This window comes from Nyctereutes procyonoides, unplaced genomic scaffold (genome assembly GCF_905146905.1).
Source record: "Nyctereutes procyonoides isolate TBG_1078 unplaced genomic scaffold, NYPRO_anot_genome, whole genome shotgun sequence".
Lineage (NCBI taxonomy): Eukaryota > Metazoa > Chordata > Mammalia > Carnivora > Canidae > Nyctereutes > Nyctereutes procyonoides.
In genome coordinates, this window is record NW_026575148.1 from 2,160,790 (window position 1) to 2,174,690 (window position 13,901).

Consider the following 13,901-nt stretch of genomic DNA (forward strand, 5'->3'; position numbering starts at 1 on the left):
AAAAATTTCAAGGCAGCAATACCTGTCTGATTTCGCACATACAAAATGAAGGTAACAAGAAAAGTACATTAATCTTGGCATGTTTTCTTACTTGGAACTTTTTACCAACTTAATGCTTATGAATTTTAATGAATATAAGTAACATAGGGCCAAACATAAGATACTAAGTGGCATCTTCATCTGTATTGACAACACTCTTATAAACACACACACAGTGTTTTTAGTTGACATGAACTGCTCTTTGACCTCAGCTGGAGCTTAACCCATTCCTGAAAGAAGTCCAAGGAACAACAGATAGAGTTTTATCTGGGACTCTTCAGCAGTTATAGTTCTGATACAGAATCAGAACAGGAGTCTATGACCATGGAATCCCCTCAGGCTTTTAAAGACTGTAAATAAACACAATGAGTCTCTTAGGGCTGAAACACCATCTTCATGAGAAAGGTCTGGTGTCCAAGCAGTGCTCAGAAATAAGGTTGAGTCTCTCCAGGCATCAGTTTCGCTCTGTTTTCCTTCTAACTTATGTTTTTATTTTTGAAGTTTCTAGTGAAGGAAATCATATATAATTTTTCAAAGAACGAAAACTTTAGAAGGTGCATTAAAATAATTCAAATATACTACATGTTTTCCTTAGAACTTTCCCTTATTCTCCTTCAACTTTCAATAACCCTAGTCCCTTGAGCTAGCTCCATAGAAGACAAAAGGGTCTTCTTGCCAAACTTACCTGATTTCATTGTCAGAATAGAACATTAGCCTGCATGACTGGTGCTTTACTCTTAGCATGATTTTCCTCATACACATACACAAACACATGCACACAGATATTTTAAACTTGAGTTTGCATTTCCATGGGAACTAAATAGACGTTTATAGTACAGATAAAAATGAAAAGAGAAGAGACTTTTTTTCTTCTATAAAAGAATCATTTTTATTCTGTAAAACTCTACTGGGAAAAATTTAAAAGGTAAGAGTATAACTCCTTAAGTGGAAAAAAAGCTTCAGTTTTTGCTCTGAACATTAAAATTCACACCAAATTGGTTGAAAGTCTAGCCCAGGAGAAGAAAATGTGTGTGTGTGTGTGTGTGCATGCGCATGTGTGTGTATACATATGCATATATATTATAAAAATAGACAAATATGTAATGTTCCAAGTTACTTAAAAATTGTGAAGTTTTTACTTTAAAAAAATCCATGAGTATAAAACATATTGAAATATTTTACATGGAAATTAATTTTCAGTGAAAGCTTTCATTTCATGAAATAAATAGCTTCACAAATAGCACAAAGAGTTTCATATTTGATAAACCACCTTGAATCTGAATCTTTAGTATATGGTTTTAAGACTTTGGAGGAAAAATTTGACTGAGGGTCACAGCTTTGTATTCAAGACATGGTAATAAGTAAAGGATATAATGGACCATGTGATTGCTAGTATAGTTCTAAATGAAAACCTTTAATGCTAGTCTTATGAAAACAGGTGAGATTTAGTATAAGGATAAAGGAACTCAAGAAGAGAAATGCAGCTGAGCTTCAGGAAGAAATATACTGAAAGCAACGACTAAAGTGCTATACATAATTTGGGAAGTCATCTCTCCTAATCTCTTATCACCTACATCTTTTTACCCATATGTTTATTCTAGTCAAGATCTCAGCCTAGTACCAACTCTCTTGGCTTCCTAAATCTTTTAAATAAAAAAGTTCCCTTAAGTTCTTGATTTTATAAAAGAGCAGTCAGAGTGAAGCCACAATGTAATAGGTATAAGTCCAGTCAAACACTCTGATGGCATATTTTGGGTAACATCCCTAACTTTGGGCTGATCAACTTGGCAAGGTGAGTAAAGGCACATCATCTGCAAATGACTGCCTCTGCTGTTAGTAGGTGGGCCAAAGGAAATAGCAGTATTCAGAAAAGTGGCAGGCAATAAATTCAACCATCATCCTTGTGCACCACAAAGATTTCAAAGGCCACCTGAGTGAGAAGTACAGCCAGGGAGCAATCACAATAAGCAATGAAGGAGTTATTTAACCAATTCTTTAGCTGTGGATTAAGCAGAAAGTCAGAAACCTATGCTGGAATGAGTGTATTGGGAGATAGACTATGGCAGGGAGAATTAAGGAATTTTTTAAAATGTCAGCTACTTAAATAAATAATAGAAAGAATATACACTTATTAATGTATACAGTGATGTTAGGATGTCACCTAGGAAAGTTCTCATGGGAAGCCTCAGAATCACATAGATTGTCAGTGAGAATTTTCCCTAGGTGAGGCCCTGTTCCTTAGATTTGCAGCACCTGAAAGTCATCTCTCTAAGGCAGATGCATGTTAACCCCCCCTCTAAATAAGTCACAAGACTGATAAGTTCCAGTGCAACAAAACATCGCACATTTATATATAAGTTATAGATGCATAGAGTGTGATATAAACCCAAATGCAACACACACTCACATGTGCCATAATATTCATGTGAACATAACAGACACATTCTTTCTTAAAATTCAGAAAAGTGGAAAACAACTTCTTAAATGTATCTTACTGACAACATTGCATGTGCTGAGAAAGTATGTAAAACAGATGTTTATAGCATTATTTGTATAGCAAAACATAGGAAAAAACCTAAATGAATTGCATGTTTGTTAAAGTAAAGAAAAAAAAGACAAAGAAAAAAAAACAGACTCTTAAATACAGAAAACAAGCTGATGGTTGCCAGAGGAGAGATGGGTGGGGAGTTGGGTAAAATAGATGAAGAGGATTAAGAACACACTTATGGTGATGAACAATTAGTAATGTACATAGAATTGTTGAAGCATCATATGATCATTGTACACCTAAAACTAATATAGCACCATATGTTAATAATACTTCGGTTAAAAAAAGTAATTTAAAAAAAGATCACACTCATACACACACTCAAGTAAATGGAAAACTATACAACCATTTAAGAAATGTTCTTTCTCTTTAATATGCAATACTGCCTTTTAAAACAGACACATGGGAAATAAAATTATAATCAGAACACCAAGTTATCAATTTACAGTGAGAAATACATTTATTTCAGCAATCAGAACTCTCTTGTCCAGATAACCAATTTTCTTCCTAAAAGCAGACCTATATGGAAAACCAAATAATAATCAAGAGCTTGCCCAATAAGCATGGAATTAGAACACAAGAGGATTTAGTTAGCTAAATCAATGTTTAATGGCATCAGGATAACAGAGCCTTATGTCACCATTTGTAGATAAAGGAGATGGTCTTTTATTAAACTTGGAGTACATGAAGGCTGTTGTTAACTACAACTCATTGTAGACTTTCCCGCAGAAATTATGGTTTAGTAAATGGGACTGCCCAATACCAAAGCCCTTTAGCTAGGGGAGGCTCACCTCCTTTGGGAAAGCTGCATGGGCACATCCAAAGTTTATCTCTGTGACTTTCCTTTCTCTAAACTTCATAGACAGATACTCCCTCCTTTATTGTCAGACAAATTCTTTCTTTGATACCCTCATTTGGAACAGATTTCCCTACGGTGTATCTTTGAAAAAGCTTAACATTTCCCAGTTTTGATGCAGTTATATAAAAATTTTAATTTAGAAGACAGGGGGAAGATGGTGGCAGAGTAGGAAGAACCTAGGCTTGGGACACCTGGGTGGTTGAGTCTGCCTTCGGCCTAGAGCGTAATCCAAGGATCTGAGATCAAGGCCGCATCGGGCTCCCCGCAGGGAGCCTGCTTCTCCCTCTGCCTGTGTCTCTGCCTTTCTCTCTGTCTCTCATGAATAAATAATAAATAAATATTTAAAAAAAAAAAAAGGAAGAACCTAGGCTTGCCTCATCCCACAAAAAACATCTAGATAATTATCAAATCATCCTAAATACTCCAAAAAAAATCAGCCTGAAGCCTGGCAGAACAAACTTCACAACTAAAGGCACAGAAGAGGTTACACTGAAGAAGGTAAGAAGTGTGGAGAGAAGTGGATCATGGCTGCTGTGGTTGGGAGGGAGCCACGGTCGCAGAGGAGGGTGAGAGACAGATTAGCACACAGATTAGCACACAGGGGAAAGCATGGGAAAATGAATCCCCATAGCAATTGGCTTGGAAAGGGGAAGGCCAAATTTCCTGAGTTCTTGCAACCAGTGGCATTTAAAGCCTGCAGTTTTAAAGGTCAGCATGCTTGGCTCTGGGAGAGTTGGGAAGACATGGGTGCTGCTCTTGGGAAAAAGGTAGGGCAAACAGCCTGCAGACATAAAGCATGGAAACCATGTGAAGAGTACGTGGGGCACACAGTGAGGAGGTTAGCTGCTTACCTCAGAATGTGTCCCAGAGTGGCAGTGTTCACAGAGAGACACCTCCATGAACAAAGGAACTGGCAGGCACCATTTCCCTCTCTTCCCCCTCAGCATATGCATAGGGCCACCTGCAGGAACCAGTGTAGCATCAGCACTCCCTACCTAACTTGCTTAGGCCAAGCCCCACCACCCTCTCCCTCCATGCTCTGAAGGAACCACCCTTCCTACTCATACTTGCCTCAGTCTCAGCCCAGCAGGCTCCCTCCCTCAGAGGATCAGCCCAAACTCCTGCCGACACTGTGTCTCCTGACCCAGGAGTTTTATGAAACTTCAATTCCTGTGGCAGCAGTGGCAGGTCTCATTTCACAAGACCTAGTTTAACACATAGTTAAAATGCACCACATTCGGGCCAGGGACCAAAGAAAAACTGCCCACTATAGGCAAAGAGAGCCTCTGCAGATGACTTGCCTGAAGGATAAAGCAGGCAGGACACAATAACAGATTGCAGGCAGCACATTAGAGACACTCTGGAAGTGCCAGGCCTTGAGGAACAGGGGATACTACACAGCAAGGCCATTACCCTCAATAATGAGAGATGTAGCTGTCTATCCTAACACAGAGAAACAAGCACAGAGACTTAAACAACATGAGAGAACAGAGGCATTTGTCCCAACTAAAAGAACAGGACAAGGCAGAGGCCAGATATCTAAGCAAAACAGACATAAGTAACATGTCTGATAGAGAATTTAACGGCAATGGCCATAAGGATAATCAGTGGACTTGAGAAAAGAGTGGAAGACAGGTGTAAGACTTTTAACACAAAGATAAGGAAAAACATAGCAGAGATAAAGGGCTCATTAAACAAAATGAGAAACATGCTTGATGGAGTAAATAGCAGGATGGAAGAAGGAGAGGAATGAATTAGTGACCTAGTAGACAGAGTAATAGAAGGTAATCAAGCTGGACAAAAGATACAAAAAAAGAATTATGTAAAACAAGACTAGACTTAAGGCACTCAGGGATTTCATCAAACATAATAACATTCATACCATAGGAGTCCTAGAAGAAGAAAAGAGAGAAATGGAAGTAGAAAATGTATTTGAAGAAATGATAGCTGAAAAACTTTCCTAATTGGGGGAAGGGAACACATCCAGATTTAGGAGGCACAGAACTCCCAACAAAATCAACAAAAGCAGATATATTATAATTAAAATGGCAATATATAGTGATAAAGAAAAACTTTAAAAGCAGCAAGACAGAAGAAGTTAGAAACTTAGAAGGGAAAATGCATAAGTCTAGTAGGACATTTTTCAACAGAAACGTTGGAACCAGAAGGGAGCAACAAGATACATTTAAAGTGCTAAATGGGGGGGGGGGAGTGCTAAATGAGAAAATGTGTAGCCAAGAATACTATATCCAGCAAGGTAATCACTCAAAATAGAAGGAGAGATAAAGAGTTTCCCAGATAAACAAAAAATAAAAGAGTTCATGACCACTAAACCAGCCCTGCAAGAATTATTAAAAACTCTCTGAGAGAAAAGGAAAGACCAAAAATGACAGAATGAAGCTAGACAACAGAAAGGCAGTATAAAAATGAATCTTCCGGTAAAAATTCAGTCAATGAATTCACAAAATAAAAGGATGCAAAATATGACACCATATACCTAAAACTTGACGAAGAATAAAGAATGGGTTGAAACTTAAATTACTATCAACCTAATATAGACTGTTATGTGCAGAAAATGTTATATATAAACCTAACGGTAACCACAAATCAAAAACCACTAACAAATTTGCAAAAAAATAAAGACAAAGAAATCTAAATATATCACTAAAGAAAACCAGGAAACCATTAAAGAGTGAAAGACAAGAGAGATACCTGGGTGACTCAGTGGGTTAAGTGTCTGCCTTCCACACAGGTCATGATTTCAGGGCCCTGAAATTGAGACCCCTTGTTGGGCTCCCTGCTCAACTGAGTTTGCTTCTCCCTCTCCCTCTATCCCTCCCTCCATTTGTGCTCTACCAAATAAATAATTTTTTAAAAAAGAAAAAGACAAGAATCAGAGAAAGTCTTCAGAAACAACCACAAAACAAGTAATAAAATAGCAATAAATACATACACATCAATAATTACTTTGAATACAAATGGACTAAATGCTCTAATCAAAGACACAGGCTGACAGAATGAATTAAAGAGCGAGACCCATCTCTATGCTGCCTACAAGAGAATCATTTTAGACCTAAAGACACCTGCAGATTGAAAGCGAGGGGACGTAGAAACATTTATCATGCAAATGGATGTCAAAATAAAGCCAAGGTAGCAATACTTTTATGGGACAAAATAGACCTTATAACAAGAGACAAAGAAGGACATTATATAATAATTAAAGGGGACAATCCAAAAAGAAGATGGAATCATTGTAATTATTTATGCATCCAACATGAGAGCACCCAAATACATACATACAACAGTTAATAACAAATATAAAGGAACTAATCAATAGTAATGCAATAATGGTAGGGGATTACACACCCCACTTACATCAATGGACAGGTGATTCAAAACGATAATCAACAAGGAAACAGTGGCTTTGAATGACACACTGGACCAGATAGATTTAAAAGATACATTCAGAACATTCCATCCAAAAACAGCAGAACACAGTTTTTTCAAGTGTATATGGAACATTCTCCAGAATAGATCATATTTTAGGCCACAAAACAAGCCTCAAATAGTTCAAAAAGATCAAAGTCATACCATGCCTCTTCCTGATCACAATGCTATGAAACCAAAAATCAAACATAAGAAAAAATCTGAAAGAGAACAAATACATGGAGGTTAAATAACATGCTATTAAACAATGAATAGGCCAACCAGAAGATCACAGAAGGTTAAACAACATTCTACTAAACAATGAATGGGTTAATCAGGAAATAAAAGAAAAATAATAAAGCAGTTAACAGGCTAACTAGGAAATAAAAGAAAAAAAAATAAAACCATACATGGAAACAAATGAAAATGAAAACACAATGGTTCAAAACCTTGGGGATGCTGCAAAAAGAGTTCTAAAAAGGAAGTTTTTAGCAATACAGATCTATCTCAAGAAGCAAAAAAAAAAAAAAAAATCTCAAATAACCTAATCTTACACCTAAAGGAGCTGGAAAAAGAGCAACAAATTGTAAAAATAGCAAAGGAAGAAAATAATAAAGATTAAAACAGAAATAAATGATATATAAGAAAGTGAATCAGTGAAACTCCAGGACCAGATGACTTCACAGGCAAGTCCTATCAAACATTAAAAGAAGAGTTAATACCTATTCTCAAACTATTCCAAAAAAACAGAAAAGGAGGGAAATCTTCCCAATTCATCCTATGAGGCCAGCCTTACCCTGATACCAAAACCAGATAAAGATACCATTAAAAAAGAGAACTACAGGCCAATATTCCTGATGAACACAGATTTAAAAATCTTCAGCAAAATACTAGCAAAATGAATCAACAATACATTAAAAACATCATTCACCATGATCATGAGATTTATTCCTGGGTTTGCAAGGGTGGTTCAATATTCACAAATCAATCAACATGATACATCATATATCCACAAGAGAAAGGATAGAACTATATGTTCACTTCAATAGATACAGAAAAAGTATTTGTCAAAGTACAGCATCCACTCACGATAAAACCCTCAACATAGTAGGTATAAAGGGAGCATACCTCAACATAATAAAGGCCATAGATAAAAAAAACCCACAGCTAATGTCAACTCTAATAGGGAAAAACTGAGAGCCCTTCCCCTAAGGTCAGGAATAAGACAAGGATGTCAACTCTCACCACTGCTGTTCAACGTAGTACTAGAAGTCCTAGCCATGGTGATCAGACAACAAAAAGAAATAAAAGGCATACATATCAATAAAGAAGAAGTCAAACTTTCACTTTTCACTTTTTTCATCTTTTATCAGATGATATGATACTATATACAGAAAACCTGGAAGATTCCACCAAAAAACTGCTAGAACTAATAAATGAATTCAGCAAAGTCACAGGACAGAAAATCAATCTAAAGAAATCTTTTGTATTTCTATACACCAATAATGAAGCAGCAGAAAAATGAATTAAGAAAACAATACTATTGACAGTTGCACCAAAAATAAGATACCTAGAAATAACCAAAGAGGTAAAAGACCTGTACTCTGAAAATTATACAACACTGATTAAAGACATGAAAGACAACACAAAGGAATGGAAGGACACGCCATGCTAATGGATTGGTGGAAAAATACTGATAAAATCTCTATACTACCAAAAGCAATCTACACATTTAATGCAATCCCTATCAAAATACCACAAGCATTTTTCATAGAGCTAGAAGAAACAATCCTAAAAGTTGTATGGAACTGCAAAAGACTCTGAATAGTCATAGCAATCTTGAAAAAGAAAAGCAAAGCTGGAGGTATCAAAATTCTAGACTTCAAGTTACATTACAAAGCTGTAGTCGTCAAAAAAGTATGGTACTGGCACAAAAGCAGACATATAGATCAATGGAAGAGAACAGAAATTCCATAAATAAACCTATAATTATATGGTCAATTGATCTTCGACAAAGGAAAGAATATCCAATGGGAAAAAACAGTCTCTTCAACAAATGCTTTTGGGAAAACTGGACAGCAACTTGCAAAAGGATGAAACTGGACCACTCTTACACCATACACAAAAATAAATTCAAAATGAATGAATTACTGAAATGTAAGGCCTGAAAACATAAAAATCCTTTTAAAAAGAGCACAAGCAGTACTTTTTCTGACATTGACTTTAGCAACCTTTTTCTAGATCTGTCTCCTGAGGCAAAGGAAACAAAAGCAAAAATGAACTACTGGGACTTCAAAATAAGAAGCCTCTGCAGAGCAAAGGTAACAACAAAACTAAAAGGCAACCTGAGGAATAGGAGGATATATTTGCAAGTGACAATTCCAATAAAGAGTCAGTATCCAAAATATATAAATAACTTACAAAACTCATCACCCCCAAAACAAATAATCCAATTAAGAAATGGGCAAAAGACATGAATAGACATTTCTCCAAAGACGAAATCCAAATCGCTAACAGACACATGAAAAGATGTTCATCATCACTTATCATCAGGGAAATGCAAATCAAAACAACTGTGAGACTGATATATTTGACTCATATCTGTCAAATTGGCCAAAATACAAAACACAGGAAACAGTAAGTGTTGACAAGGATGTGGAGACAAAGGAACTTTCTTGCACTGTTGATGGGAATGCAAACTGATACAGCCATTCTGGAAAACAGTACGGAGTTTCCTCAGAAAGTTAATAACAGAACCACCTTACAATCCAGCAACTGTACTAATAGTATTTACCCAATGAATACAAAAATGCTAATTCAAAGGGATATGTGTACCCTATGTTTATAGGAACATTATAGTAACCAAAATATGGAAGTAGCCCAATTGTCCATCAATTGATAAATGGACAAAGAAGTGGCATGTTATTCAGCCATAAGAGAGAATGAAATCTTGCCATTTGAAATGACATGGTTAGAGCTAGAAAGTATAATGCTAAGTGAAATAAATCAATCAGAGAAAAGATAAATATCATATGATTTCACTCATGTTTAATTTAAGAAAAAAAAAAGGGGGGACAAATTAAAGAGAAAAGGAGGCAAACCAAGAAACAGACTCTTAACTATAGAGAACAAATTCATGGTTACCAGAGGGGAAGTGAGTAGGAGAATGGGTGAAACAGGTGATGGAGGATGGGTGAAAAAGGTGTTGTGATGAGCACCAGCTGATTAAAATAAAAAAATAATTGAGTGAAAAAAGCAAATTGTGGGGAAAAAACATTTTTGGTTTAAGTTTCTAGGGACAATCTTATTTCCTTCACTTTCAAATTCTTTGGGGAAGCTTCACCTTAAACCTCATGTGATCAATCTGAAGATTCTCTTATACATTATTCTTTGGTTCCATGGAAGTCCACTTCAAATGAGAGAAACTGGATAACTGACTACTGGATGTTTAAAAGTTTCACATCTCACCCTAGCTAACACAACTACAAGCCATCCAGGAGTCTTCACAGTGAGCCACAAGAAGAATGTAGAACCACCCAAGAAACAAATCCAAATGTAGAACTTGACCCTGAAAAAGACAGCCCATGATTCATATCCAGAGTGAGGTCATGACATCAGAAAGAGGCAATATTTGAAATATTCTGGTTGGCAATATCATACTCCTGGGTGGTATCTTGCTTTAGAATAGGAACTCAGTCAGTGGCTAGATAAATGTGGAAATGTGCCAATTTTCAGAAGGAAGGTATACTGTTAATTCACAGAAAATATTAAGCAAAACAAAGCTGATATACCAAGATCAATAGCAGACAAAATAAAATTCAGGGCAATTAGTATTAATACAGATAAAAGGGAGCCTAAATAATATTAAAATGATTCACTAATAAGAGATAGTTGACTTCACAAAGAGACAGTTGACTTCACATATACCTAAAAAGATAACTTTGAATAGATTTTTTTAAATACTTACAGAATTACAAGAAAAATACTGACAAAACCTCACTCAAGAAGGGATATTTTAGCATTTTTCTTTCTGAAACTGACAAAGTAAAAGAGATATATACACAACTTAAACAACACATTTAGATGTCTCTGTTAGAAATATTTAGAACACTGTGCTCCCCAAAATACAAAACATGTATCCTTTTAAAGCACAGATGGGAAATTTTACATATATTGATGGAGCATTAGGTCACAAGGAAATCTCAATATAAAAAAAATTATTACCACATACACTATGTCATCTGACCACAGGTGAATAAGAAATAAATAATAAAAATACCATACAGTATATGTTTGGAAACTGAAAACACATTTCTAAACAGCTCTTAAGTTAAAGAATAAATCTCTAAATAAAGCATATGATAAAGAGTAGATCATGAAATAATGCGTTGGTTAAAGAGTAAAGGGTAAATTATGAAATATTTAAAATTGAATAGCAATGGAAGAATTGCATTAAAATAACTAGTGGACTGCATCTAAGGCAAAATTTAAAGGTAAGTCTATAATCTGAAATAGATTTGTTAAAAAATAAGGATGATTCAAAATAATTAGCATTGAATTCAGAAAACCAGCAAAAGAGCAAAGTAAAATTAAAAAAAATAGGCAAGATGGTAAATTAAGATAGTAAAAGAGAAACAATTACAGAAATTAGCAGTGAAAGTTGGTACATTAGAAACACTAGTAGAAAAATACTTCAAAGACTAATCAAGAGAAAAAATTGCAAATATTAAAAGCTTCAAGAAAGATGAATATAGAATATAACCACTGAAAGAGTAGAGATTTTTAACATCATAGTACTATAAGCAAATAAATGATAATATATTTTTTTAATTTCAATGAAATTTACTTTTCTAGAAAAATACACATTATCAAAACTGACTAAAGAATAAATGGAAAATTAAAGGGGTCATGAATATTCTAAAACACAAATCATTAATCCAAAAGCAATTCCCATGAAAAAGATATGAACCAGAGACAATATTAGAAATGATGCTACAAAGCCTTCAATAAACAGATAATTCCTATCTTATGAAGTCTGTTCAAGAGATCTGGAAAGAGAAAATGCTACCCAACTTATTTCATGAAGCTAACATAAGTATGATTTCCAAACCAGGCAAAACTATTCATGAAACCTTAAAAAAAAAAGGACTCTAAAATTCATACCTAAGATTAAAGAGCCAAAAATAACAATGGCAATTCTGAACAAGAAAGAGGAAGAGGAGGGGTTTACTGAACAACGGAACATAATACAGAGCCCAGAAATATATGTGCACACAAATGGCAACTTTATATAAACCAAATATTTATACTTTGGTGAGAAAAGAACAGATTATTTAATACAAAATTCTGGGTCACTTCACTAATTACATGGAAAACAATTTCCTGTTTCTCTAGGACAGGAATATCAAGTAGAATAAGGAAACTGGATCCCTCTATATACCACTTACAAAATCAATTCCAGATACCTTCAGAAGGTATTATGTAAAGGATAAAACTTGAAAACTTTTAGGAGGAAATTTGAGAGAATATTTTAAGGTCACAGTAAGGAAAAAAATGTCTTAAATAACAAACATAAAACAGGGTAGAAAGTAAATTGACTATAGTAAAGTTTAAAACAAGGCTATGACAACAGATTCCATAAACTTAGCTACAAGATACATTCATTTAGTTTCAAAACACTCTCTTGGAAAATGTAATTGTATCCTGTATAACAAATGAAAGTATCCATAATATAAAATATACAACAAATAAGAAAAGTAAAGTTATCAAATAGAAAAATGGGCAAAAATTATGTACATTCCCAAATGGAGAAAGTTCATGTCCAATAAATACATGAACGTGTACTCAACCTCCTCCACTTGAATGTGGGAAATTCAAATTAAAAATAACATGACATTTTACCCCAATATATATTGACCAAAAAAAAATCTTTTAAATGCTAAGAGTTGGTCAGAGCGTGGTAAAGAGGATCTAATACACAATGCAGGTAACTGTAAATTTGAAGAACAATTTGACAATATCTCATTAAGTTAAAGATATATATACATAAGGTTAGTAAAACATTACATGTACTAAAATGCACTGATTTTGAAAACATAAATTTGAATTAAGGAGTTTACAAAATGATGCATATTGCATGCTTCCATCTATAAAACTACACAAGCACATAAACAATATTTTCTATTTCATAGATTCATACATAAGTAGCAAAAGGACAAAAGAGGAAAAATATCCTTCCGGAGGATACAAACCAACTTAAGAGTGGTGACTCAAGAGTGGGAAGAGAAGAGGATGTGCAAGGACTACAGCAAGGGGGCCATCAATTTTATCTGGAATTCTATTAAAGTCTGAAGCCAAAATAACAAGTTATTAAGATACTTAAAATTTGGTAATTATATGGGTGTTCACTGAATTAATCTTTATAATTTTTTATGTTTTTATTATGTCACAACTTAAATAAAATTTTGAAAACTTCAAAAAGAGAATAAAGAGCTATAAATGGCCTCTGTCTTAACATAATCCCTTTGGTATTGCTTATCTAAATCAAGGTACCCATAGCCCTTGGAGCACACAATACTGTGCTGAGGACTCATCAAAGTCACATAAACACGTTACATCTTCCAGGAACATCAATGTTGTTCAGGCACTGGGGAAATACACATAATTATAATAATGTAACAAATACATATTTCCATGAGTGAGAGTTTGAGTTGCCTTTTATTACCTGTAACCATCACACAGGTTATCTCCTCCATTCTACCCTTTCACCACAAATGTGTTCACTATCACCTACAGCTACCTAATTGCATCTGTAAAAGCAATGCCCTAGAAGAATTCACAATACCCCATCAAATTCCCTTAACAACAGAAGAATCTATACAAAGATGAAGAGCCCAAAGGGAGGACATAGGGTCATATGGATTTACCCAACATTTGAACTATTGTATTAACAATCCGCTTTCTTTAGCTTCATGATGTTTATGTTCAGGTATAATATAGTATGATAAATGCCAGTGAATTTCTTTTATG